Source organism: Papio anubis, chromosome 19 (assembly GCF_008728515.1).
Source record: "Papio anubis isolate 15944 chromosome 19, Panubis1.0, whole genome shotgun sequence".
NCBI classification, from domain to species: domain Eukaryota; kingdom Metazoa; phylum Chordata; class Mammalia; order Primates; family Cercopithecidae; genus Papio; species Papio anubis.
The window spans coordinates 15,315,689-15,328,310 of NC_044994.1; positions in this window are offsets into that span (position 1 = coordinate 15,315,689).

Below are 12,622 nucleotides of genomic sequence, written 5' to 3' on the forward strand. Positions count from 1 at the left end.
CTTAAAGATAAGCTGTTTTTGGGCCAGGCGCAGTGGCTCACGCCTGTAATCCCAGCACTTTGGGAGGCTGAGGCAGGCGGATTCACAAGGTCAGGAGTTTGAGACCAGCCTGATCAACATGGTGAAACCCCGTCTCTACTAAAAATACAAAAATTAACCATGGTGGCACGCACCTGTAATTCTAGCTACTCAGGAGGCTGAGGCAGGAGAATCGCTTTAACCTGGAAGGCAGAGGTTGCAGTGAGCTGAGATCATGCCATTGCACTCCAGCCTGGGCAACAGAGTGAGATTCCGTCTTTTTTTTAAAAAAAAAAAAAAACCTACTGTTTTCTCTGCCTAAAATGCCTATTTTTCCCCTTTGTCTGGTATATGAGGGATTCTTTCTTTCTTTTTTCCTTTTTTTGGAGACAGAGTCTCATTCTGTCACCCAGGCTGGAGTGCAGTGGCGCAATCTCAGCTCACTGTAACCTTTGCCTCCCAGGTTCAAGAGATTCCCCTGCTTCAGCCTCCTGAGTAGCTGGGATTACAGGCATGCACCACCACACCCAGCTAATTTTTGTATTTTTAGTAGAGATGGGGTTTCACCATGTTGGCCTGGTTGGTCTCGAACTCCTGACCTCAAGTGATGCACCCATCTCAGCCTCCCAAAGTGCTGGGATTACAGGCGTGAGCCACTGCGCCCGGTGGGATTCTTTCTTTAAGGCTCAGATTAAATGTACCTATGTATGAGACTTCCCCAGAACTTCCCAGTAGCATGTGTCCATCCCTAAATGGCACCTCGTAGCTCTTGGTATGTTCATGCATTTCAGAAACACTTTTTTCTTTCTGAGTACCTACTGTGTGCCAGGCACTAGGGTAGGCTAAGAATTTAAAGATGAGTAAGACAGAGTCCTTGTCCTCAAGGAATTCCGAGGAGAGTCAGAGACAGACAGTGATCACCATGCAAGGCAACAAGCGCCAAAGAGAGGAGGACTGCAGTGTGGGAGCCGAGGAGCCATGAAGGAGCCTTGGGAGTCTTGGAAGACTCCACTGGGAAGAGGTGGTTTAAATTGGGTTTTGAAGAATCGAGAAGGAGAATCAGCCAAAGAAATGTGCCAAGATGCTGAGCTGAGATAATTCCACAGGACTGCAGTGTAAGAGGCAGATCTAGGAAGGTGGGTCCAGGAAGGTGGGCAGGGCCACATCCTGACAAGCCACTGCTGTTAATGATGAAGAGCAGGGAGCCTGTGTAGCCTTGGATTTCTTGGGATAATGCCTCCCAAGGCCCTGCTTGGGACATTAGGCACTCATCGGCCTCCTGCCTATGCCAGTGGAGCAGGGTTCCCTCCAAGTCCTGTCCCGGAACGGTTCTGTTCCCAGGGAGGATAGGAACTCGAACTTGTGGAGCAGCTACTTGATGTGGCAAACACTTGTGTTCTCTTCAGCAAGAGGATACTTGCTGGTGTGCCTGGGAGACTGTCCCAGGATAAATGGGGAGTGTCTTTCTAGAATGTTAATTTCACTCAAAGATTGGGGAGGGAAAATCAATTAGTGTAAATGGTAAATAATTTAAAACATTATTTTTATATCACATCAATAGTGGATATATTATGGGGCAGAATGCTAAAGTAATACACATTTTTATTAATTTCATTTATCATTTGAAAAGGTAACACAAGCTCATGGTACGAAATTCAAAACATGTAAGAGTTTAGAATAGGCCGGGTATGGTGGCTCACGCCTGTAATCCCAGCACTTTGGCGGATCGTGAGGTCAGGAGTTCAAGAGCAGCCTGGGCAACATAGTGAAACCCCATGTCTACTAAAAATACAAAAATTAGCTGGGTGTGGTGGCATCCAGCTACTTGGGAGGCTGAAGCAGGAGAGTTGCTTGAACCTGGGAGGCGGAGGTTGCAGTGAGCCAAGACCGGGCCATTGCACTCCAGGCTGGGCGACAGAGCGAGACTTCATCTCAAAACAAAACAAACAAAAAAGAGGCAAGGAAAACCCAGCTGATGTAGTATAGTATGGAAGATCTCTTCGGATGGCAAACGGACGATATGGTATATCTTGTGACCCACTTCTAGGAATTTACCCTGCACATATACTAACACATAAAAATGAAGAGTATTCGGGATCATGTTAGTTGTAGTGTCATTAGTAATAGGAAAATATTGGAAATGGCCATCATAGGGCTGGTTAACAAATTCTGATAGATTCATATAATGAAATATTATGCAGTCTTACTATGTTGCCCGTGTTGGACTTGAACTTCTGAGTTCACTGCAGCCTCAGCTTTCTAAGCTCAACTGATCCTCCCACCTTGGCCTTCCAAGTAGCTGGGATTACAGGCACTTACCACTGTGCCTGGCTGGAATAATCTATGATTGTGTTATAAAGATCTCCAAGATGTAGTGTCATCTGAAAAAAGCAATCTGTGGAGTAGTGCGTATTTTATGTTACCATTTGCATTTTTTAAAAAAACCCACATACATAGGTATTTACTTAAACTATATATAGAATATCTCTTGGAGGGTACCCAAGAAAGTAGAAATAGTGGTTGCCTCCGGGGAGTGAAGCTGAGTGGCTGGAGAACAGAAATGTAAATTGTGTGTGTGTGTGTGTGTGTGTGTGTGTGTGTGAGAGATGGAGTCTCGCTCTTTCTCCCAAGCTGGAGTGCAGTGGCGCAATCTCAACTCCCTGCAACCTCCGCCTGCCAGGTTCAAGGGATTCTCCTACCTCAGCCTCCCGAGTAGCTGGGATTACAGGTGCCCGCCATCACACCCAGCTAATTTTTTTGTATTTGTAGTAGAGATGGGGGTTTCACCATGTAGGTCAGGCTGATCTCGAACTCCTGACTTAAGGTCATCTACCCGCCTTGGCCTCCCAAAGTGCTGGGATTACAGCCATGAGCTACCGTGGCCAGCCTTCCTTGCCTCTTAAGTCTATACACAGTAAATAATAGTGTTTTCCCAATCTTTCTGACCCTTGCCAATCTGACAGGTGAAAGCTGTATCTCATTAGAGTCTATTTGCTCTTCCTGTATTATGAAAGAGGTGGAGTCTCTCTTTTTGTATTCAAGGGGCCTTTGTGTTTCACATTCTGGGAACTGATTCTTCATCTCATTCACTCGTTTTTCTATTGTGTTACTGGCTTTTTCTTATCAATATTTAGGATTTCTGTAAATATTAAGGGAAGGCATTTTTGTGATATGAATTGCAAATACTTCCCACCAATGTTTCTCTTTTGATTTTGTTTTTTTGCCCCATATAATTATTTCTAATTTTTTATTTTTGTAGCTGAATTTACTTTTGTTTTTCTAGCTTCTGAGTTCTATGTTATACTTAGAAAGGCTGCTTCTTTATCTGAGGTGATTAAAAAATACTCTCATGGCCGGGCGCGGTGGCTCAAGCCTGTAATCCCAGCACTTTGGGAGGCCGAGACGGGTGGATCACGAGGTCAGGAGATCGAGACCATCCTGGCTAACACGGTGAAACCCCGTCTCTACTAAAAATACAAAAAAATAAGCCGGGCGAGGTGGCGGGCGCCTGTAGTCCCAGCTGCTCGGGAGGCTGAGGCAGGAGAATTGCGCGAACCCGGGAGGCGGAGCTTGCAGTGAGCGGAGATCTGGCCACTGCACTCCAGCCTGGGCGACAGAGCGAGACTCCGTCTCAAAAAAAAAAAAAAAAAATACTCTCATTAGTTCATTCCATCAAAAGTTTACTAAGCCCTGACTCTATGCCAAGCATTGTCTGGGTGCTGGGATTGCCAGGCTGAACAAAACAAACCATGAGTACATGTTTTGAGGATTTTTGTTTGTTTGCTTGTTTTTTGAGACGGAGTCTTGCTCTGTTGCCAGGCTGGAGTGCAGTGGCACAATTTCAGCCCACTGCAACCTCCGCCTCCTGGGTTCAAGCAACTATCCTGCCTCAGCCTCCCGAGTAGCTGGGACTACAGGCACACGCCGCCACGCCTGGCTAATTTTTTAAAATTTTTATTTATTTATTTGTATTTTAGTAGAGATGAGATTTCACCATGTTGCCCAGGCTGGTCTCGAACTCCTGAGCTCAGGCAACCGCCCGCCTCAGCCTCCCAAGGTGCTAGGATTACAGGCGTGAGCTACTGCACCCAGCCGACCCCTGTTGTTTTATCTGCCCCACAGCTCCCTTCTGAGAATTCCCCACCACACACCATCCATCTGCTTCCCAGCAGGAACACCAATTAGCTGAGACCCCGCCCACTTATGGGTCCAGGGCCTGCTCAACACAGACTTTGCCAATCACAGGCTTTCTTTGTAAATCTGAAACGGACACCCAGAAGGTTCAATGTCTGTCAATTACAAAAGTGGGAATCCATCAGAGTCCACACTTCCTGCCCCATGGGCCAGAGAAGCAGAGGAACCTAATCTGCAGAGGGAGCCTGAATTAGGCATAGGGAGAGAGTCGGGGGGCAAGAAAAAAAGAGTTCCCACGGGTCCATGTCCGTGTTTGTCAGGTGTGCCAGGGCTCAGGCTGTACTCCCATCTCAGTGTTCCTTGAGACCCTCCTATATCCTTCAATTCTCCTGAAGCTTTCGCTTAGGTTTCTGTCACCTGCAATCAGAGTCCTAGAAAGTAGCTGAGATGTCCCTCATCCTGGATAGATTTGTCTCTGATGCCTTCTCTCTCTTTTGTTTTTTAAATTTTTTTGAGACCGAGACTCACTCTGACACCGAGGCTGGAGTGCAGTGATGCGATCTCGGTTCACTGCAGCCTCCACCTCCCAGGTTCAAGTGATTTTCCTGCCTCAGCCTCCCGAGTAGCTGGGACTACAGGCGCATGCCAGCATTCCTGGTTGATTTTTGTGTTTTTAGTAGAGACGGAGTTTCACCATGTTCCCATGCTGGTCTTGAACTCCTGACCTCAAGTGATCTGCCTACTTCAGCCTCCCAAAGTGCTGGGATTACAGGTGTGAGCCATCGCGTTCAGCCTCCAAAGTCTTCTCTTAGGTATATCACAAAAGTGGGCCAGGGGGCTGGTTCAGCAGCTGAATGGTGTCCCAGAGGGCAAATGGAGTGTGATTATGGACAAGGGCCGGGGCTCCAGGGGCCGGCGTTCCCAGCCACTCACTGTTGGAGGCTGTGTCACCAAACTGGAAGACTGTCAGTACAAACTCAAAGCCTGCTTCTCTTTCAGTCTGATACATACAAGTGAAATTCTGATTTTTACAAAATGAGAACTTCTTACCCTCTTCACTGGGCTCTCCCGTGTAAGGGTGTAGAACAGGAACTCAGGCCCAAATTTAGCCAGCGTTTTACCCTCAAATCTGTTCTTTCCCGCCTAGGGCGCTTTTGGTTCTTTCAGGAATTACAGCTGCCCCCTAGACTGGAGATCTGGAAATCAGTTTTTCCTCATAATGTCTCTGGTACTTGACCCTTCTTTTCCATTCTCACTGCCAAGTCCAAGTTTTATTGTCTCGGGCCTGAATTGTTGTAATGGAGTCCTAAGTTAATGCCTCTGCACAGCCTGAAATGCCATCTCACATGTAAACTAGAATCTAAATTCAACTATTGCCCTCTCTGTGGGGCTTCTCTGTCCCCAGGAGTCACCGTCCGTAGTCACTAACATCTCAGACGTTAACTATCCAGGGATCAGCCATGTGACCTGAGGCTTAACTCCATGGAGGTCAGTTTCTTCATCTGTCAGATGGAATAAACAGCAGGGTTGTGGTGAGAATTCAATGAAACTGTGTATACAGAAATGACCACTTGCTGGGCACTGTGCTCATGCCTATCACCCCAGCACTTTGGGAGGCTCAGGTGGGAGGGTGGCTTGATTCCAGGAGTTCAAGACCAGCCGGGGTCACCAGGTTGGGTCAATATTAGCAAGACCCTTGTCTCTACAAAAATTTTAAAACTAGCCAGGCACGGGGCACAGTGGCTCACGCCTATAATCCCAGCACTTTGGGAGGCAGAGGCAGGCAGATCACTTGAGGTCAGGAGTTCAAGGCCAGCCTGGCTAACATGGTAAAAAATACTCTACTAAAAATACAAATACAAAATACAAATCTCTACTAAAAATACAAAAATTAGCTGGGCATGGTGGCGGGCACCTGTAATCCCAGCTACTCAGGAGACTGAGGCAGGAGAATCGCTTGAAGAAGGCAGAGGTTGCTATGAGCCAAGATAGCACCACTGAACTCCAGCCTGGGTGGCAGAGGGAGACCCTGTCTCAAAAAACAGACAGACAGACAAAAAACAACAACAATTTAGAGTTAGCTGGGCATGGTGGCGGGTGCCTGTAATCCCACCTACTCAGGAGACTGAGGCAAGAGAATTGCTTGAACCTGGGAGGCAGAGGTTGCAGTGAGCCAAGATTGCACAACGCCACTGCACTCCAGCCTGGGTGACAGAGCAAAACTCCATCTCAAAAAAAAAATAAAAAAATAAAACTAGCCAGGCATGATGATGCACACCTGTAGTCTCAGCTATTTGGGAGGCTGAGGCAGGAGGACCACTTGAGCCCAGGAATTAGAAGCTGCACTGAGCCATGATCACACCACTGCACTCCAACCTGGGCAACAGAACAAGACCCTGTCTCTAAAAAAAAAAAAAAAAAAAAGAAATGACCATTTCAGGGCTTGCACATAAATGGTAACCCACCCTTGTCCCCATTGCTCACTTTGTCTTATTTTCTTAGCAGGCTGTTAACTCTTTGAAACCTGGAAACTTGGCCGGGGGCGGTGGCTGAAGCCTGTAATCTCAGCACTTTGGGAGGCTGAGGCGGGCGGATCACGAGGTCAGGAGATCGAGACCATCCTGGCTAACACGTGAAACCCCGTCTCTACTAAAAATACAAAAAAATTAGCTGGGCATGGTGGCAGGCGCCTATAGTCCTAGCTACTTGGGAGGCTGAGGCAGGAGAATGACGTGAACCCGGGAGGCAGAGCTTGCAGTGAGCTGAGATCACCACACTGGACTCCAGCCTGGGCGACAGAGCGAGACTCCGTCTCAAAAAAAAAAAAAAGAAACCTGGAACCTTGCCTTGCCCTTAGTGCGTAGCAGACAGCATGGCACAGAGTAGGCACTCAATGAATGTCGGATGAATAAATACGTAAATGGAGGAATGAATCAGAAAAACCTTTCCACTCCTTTAGACTTTCTCCTCAATCCTTTATGCATATTTTCCAAACTAATGACTTCATTTTGACTTTCGACAAACGTATTACTTCTTGTTTAAAAATGATCTATGCTTCTCTAGTACCTATAGGTTCAACTTTTAAATTTTAGATTTGAGGCCCTGGTAATCTGGCCTGAGACACAGTTTTTCAACTCATCTGTTATTCACCACTACAATCCTTTTAATCTAGTTGTCCTGGCACGTCTATTCATTATTGTCAGCTACCTCCAAAAAGCCCTTTCCCTTTTTCTTTTTTTCTTTTCTTTTTTTGAGATGTAGTCTCACTTTATCACCCAGGCTGGAATGCAGTGGCGCATTCCTGGCTCACTGCAACCTCTGCCTCCTGGGTTCAAGCAATTTTCCTGCCTCAGCCTCCTGAGTAGCTGGGATTACAGGCATGCGCCCCCATGCCCAGCTAATTTTTGTATTTTTAGTAGAGACGGGGTTTCACCATGTTGCCCAGGCTGGTCTCGAACTCCTGACCTCATGATCCACCTGCCTCGGCCTCCCAAAGTGCTGGGATTACAGGCATGAACCACCACGCCCCGCCTCTTTTTTTTTTTTTAAAACAGGATCTCACTCTGTCACCCAGACTGGAATGCAGTGGTACAATCATGGCTCACTGCAGCCTCAAACTCCTGGGCTTCATTGATTCTCCGGCATCAGCTTCTAGTGTAACTGGGACTATAGGTAAGTGCCACAATTACACCCAGCTAATTTTTTTGTGCTAATTTTTTTTTTTTTTTTTTTGAGGCGGATTCTTGCTCTGTTGCCCAGGCTGGAGTGCAGTGGCATGATCTTGGCTCACTGCAACCTCTGCCTCCCGGGTTCCAGCGATTCTCCTGCCTCAGCCTCCTGAGTAGCTGGGATTACAGGAGCCCGCCACCACGCCTGGCTAATTTTTGTATTCTTAGTAGAGATGGAGTTTCACCATGTTGGCCAGGCTGGTCTAGAACTCCTGACCTTATGATCCACCCACCTCGGCCTCCCAAAGTGCTGGGATTACAGGCATGAGCCACTGTGCCCGGCCTTTTGTGCTAATTTTTTTGAGGCTGTCTCTTCCTGTAGTTTGCTGGTCTACATGGGCAGCGAAGGTTACCGTGGCCCACTAACCAGCCCAGCTGAACTGCCCAGTGGCAGGCCAAGTGGTGATGTTTCCCCAGAACCTGGCCACATCCATCCCACTCTGATAGGAGAATATCTAAACAAATGCAATCACTATAAAACAGTGCTGCTATCCTGGGAGACAGAGAGCCCTGTAGGCGGGACTGCCTCCTGCCCTGCCTGTCTGTGCAGAGTCTAGAGGAGCCAGCATCCGGAGGTTCATGCACACAGGCCATCTGTAAGTTGTGTGTTTATGAGCTGTAATTACACTAGGGGTGGTTTCTTCATTGTCCCTGAGCTGGTTATTCATGCATCTCAGTGCAATTTCAAAGAATATAAAACCAGGTTAATTTCAAAGAAAATAAAATCATGAGTTTGCTATGATTTAAGAATAAAGGTAATATAACAAAGAAGGTTCATTCGTTTCCTTTGAAATGCCAATATCATATAAACTCTGCAGTTGGATCAGAAGTGGTGTTCTGGGCATGAACGATCCCTTTTTGGAAGATTGAGGACAGCTCATGGAAGCATCTGAAATGCATTTTCCTAACACAGTTTTGATGCCAGGTTTCTTCCAGGGTAGTTAATGCCTTCAGCAGCGTGACATAAGAAATATATATTTGGTCTCTGCCCCCAGTTCCTGGCACAGAGCTCCTAAAACACTCGTAATTTCCAGGCTGCTATGGGTGCTAGGAACATCCTTTGTTCTAATGTTTGGTCTTTAATCCTGGTTCCTGACACAGAGCTCCTAGATTCCTTGTAATTTCCTGGGTTATAGGAGTGTCTTTTGTTCTAACAAGACAACTCCTGATGGGCTCCTGAGTAGCTTCAGGACGGGGATGGTCACCAGAAAGACCAAGCCATGACTAGAAGCTTGGAACTTTCTCCCCTGGCTCCCATCCTCCGGGAAGGAGATTGAATTAATAATCAATCATGGTTACGTGAAGAAGATTCCATAAAATTCCCTAAAATTCAGGCAGGGCGCGGTGGCTCACGCTTGTAATCCCAGCACTTTGGGAGGCTGAGGAGGGCAGATCACTTGAGGTCAGGAGTTCCAGATCAGCCTGGGCAACATGGTGAAACCCCATCTCTACTAAAAATACAAAAATCAGCCAGGCGTGATGGTGCATGCCTGTAGTCCCAGCACTTTGGGAGGCTGAGGTGGGCGGGTTACTTGAGGCCAGGAGTTTGAGGCCAGTCTGGGCAACATGGTGAAACCCTATCTCTAACAAAATTAGCCAGGCACGGTGGTGCGTGCCTATAGTCCCAGCTACTCGGGAGGCTGAGGCAGGGGAATCACTTGAACCTGGGAGACGGAGGTTGCAGAGAGCCGAGATTGCACTATTGCACTCCAGCCTGGGTGACAGAGTGAGACTCCGTCTCAAAAAAAAAAAAAACCAAAAATACCCCAGCATTCGGAGGGCAGAGGGTTTCCCTATGAGTGAACGTGCACATGCTGGGATGGTGGCACCCCCACCTCCTCCAGGACAGGCACTTTTGAGCTTGGGACCCTTCCAGAGCTTGCCCTCTGTGCCTCTTCACCTGGCTGTTCTCGGTGTCCTTCATCATCTCCTTTCTAATAAACCTGTCAACAGAAGTGTTTCCTTGTGTTCTGTGAGCCATCGCAGCAAATGATCGAATCTTGGGAGGCCCCGATTTGTAGCCAAGTTGGACAGAAGCATGGGTAACTTCGGGACCCACTGCCTGCAATTGGTATCTGAAGTGGGGGGCAGTCTTGGGGGACAGGGCCCTTTGCTTGTGAGATTTGACCCTCACTCCAGGGAGATAGTGTCAGAATTGAGCTGACTTGTAGGACACCCAGGGGCTGTCTGAGAGTCCGAGCATTGGTTGATGTAGGAAAATCCCCACACATACTTGGTGTCAGAAGCGTTCTGTGTGAGTAGAAAAAAACAGGTTTTCACATTTAACAGGGTATCTTGGCCAGGAACAGTGGCTCACACTTGTAACCCCCGCACTTTGGAAGACCAAGGTAGGAGGATAGCTTGAGGCCAGGAATTCGAGACCAGCCTAGGCAACAGAGCGAGACCCCTGTTGCTACAAAAAATACAAAAATTAGCCAGGTATGGTGGTGCACACCTATATTCTCAGGTGCTTGAGGGGCTGAGGTGGGAGGATCGCTTGAGCTCAGGAGTTCAAGGCTGCAGTGAGCCATGATCCTGCTGTTGTACTCCAGCCTGGGTGACAGAGTGACACCCCATCTCAAAACTAAGAATAAAAATTAAGCTTTTTTTTTTTGAGACGGAGTCTTACTCTGTCACCCAGGCTGGAGTGCAGTTGTGTGATCTCGGCCCACTCTGACCTCCGCCTCCCAGGTTCAAACAATTCTCCTGCCTCTGCCTCCTGGGTAGCTGGGATTACAGGCACGTGCCACCACACTTGGCTAATTTTTCTATTTTTAGTAGATGGGGTTTCACCATGTTGGTCAGGCTGATCTCGAACTCCCGACCTCATGATCCGCCCACCTTGGCCTCCCCAAGTGCTGGGATTACAGACGTAAGCCACCGCGCCTGGCCTACAGCTCTTTTGAAACTGTTTAAAAATACACTGTATGATGCAGAAAATATTAGTATGTGTTTCTCTGCTATTAGTTTGAGGGCTCCAGGATAGGACCACATCCTGTTCTCCTTGGTACTCACAGAACCTAACTCAGACCTGGCATGGGATTGGCATTCAGGAAATACTGGGATGAGGGTTATGAGTAGGTCACGTTTGTAAGCTGCTATATGGGGTTCTATATTACTCGTTGGGTTTATTTCTACATCTAACATCCCTGAGCTTCTAGTCAAGTCTTATTCAAATGTTGTATCTGATCTCCGATGTCCTGGGGAATTAAGGAAGGAAATTAAAGTTTCTATGCCAAATTGAAAAAGGGCAAAGAATAACCCTACCTCCATCCTCTCTTCCTCCCATTCTCTCAGGCCAGCAGAAATGATCAAAAGTTCCTATGGGTAAGGCAAACTTCATGGAGAAGAGCTGGGGCATCGAGGACCACCTCTTGATAATTCTCTACGTCTAGTCTCGAGGATTTAACTGCCTTTTTTTTTTTTTTTTTTTAAGACAGTCTTGCTCTTGTCACCCAGGCTGGACTGCCATGGCGTGATCTTGGCTCACTGAACTTCTGCATCCTAGGTTCAAGCGACTCTCCTGCCTCAGCCGCCTGAGTAGCTCGGATTACAGGTGCATGCCACCACGCCCAGCTAATTTTTGTATTTTTAGTAGAGAAGGGGTTTCACCATGTTGGCCAGGCTGGTCTCGAAGTCCTGACCTCAGGTGATCCACCCACCTCGGCCTCTCAAAGTGCTGGGATTACAGGCGTGAGCCACCACGCCCAGCCAGGATTTAACTTTCACTGGATTAAGGAAAGCAGCAGGTTTCTCAGGGAGACTATGCCTATGTTAGATTGACAGTCCAGTGCGTGTTCCAGCAGCCCCGCACCAGCCTGTACTTTGATGGAAAATACCGTAAAATAATCTGATTTAAGCAGGAGCTAACAGCTGAAGCTTCTCATGGTCCTGCCTAGAAAGGTATGCTAATATTTCATTGGTCTCAGGATCAGTGAAAACTATAAAAACCTAGAACCTAAAACATTCTGGGCTTTTTAATGTGCACCTTCTGTATTTTGCATTTTTCTAATAATAGTTACCTACTGAACTACAGGTACTCTGCTAGTTACATAATTTATACTGTTGGTAACCCTCACAACCCTGCAAGGTAAAATACTGCAACACCTACCTTCACCCATAGATAAGGTAGGAGAGGCTACCAAGGAACAAAGCTTATGATATCCCCAAACTGGAGACCTTACAAGGTTGCATGTTTCTTGGAGCCTAAGCTAATTTTCAGACTTCTTACTCTGCTGAATTATTATTTTTTTAAGGGCCAGTGATTACTTGTAGGTTTTTTCCTTTCTTTTTAAAAACTGACCTCCAACATGTCTCCATCAAAACAGTACATGCATTTTGAATTCATGTGTGCAAAAATGTTTCAGAATGGGCACTCGAAAGGGACAATATAAAAGGGAAGGGGGAGAGGGGACACGTGGCTGACCAAGTCGAATCACATTTCAAGTTCTAGTCCTCCAGGCCTGCGATGCGTGAGGAATCTGTATGCCAAACTTCCTCTTCTGCAAGGATCCTCCTCCTGGCCTTCTGAATCTCCTAGGTCAGCTCAAATCCTGGCTCTTGCTTAAGGCCTTCCCCGCCACTGCAAATAAAACACTTCTTTTCCATATTCTGATAATGCTTATAGTCCAATTGCGCATTTGAAACTTAATCAGGGTTGGCTTTGCATTTTCATTTAAATGTGTTTTCCATGGTTTAACTATCAAGGTCACAAGGGCTAAGGGCCACATTTCTTTTTATCC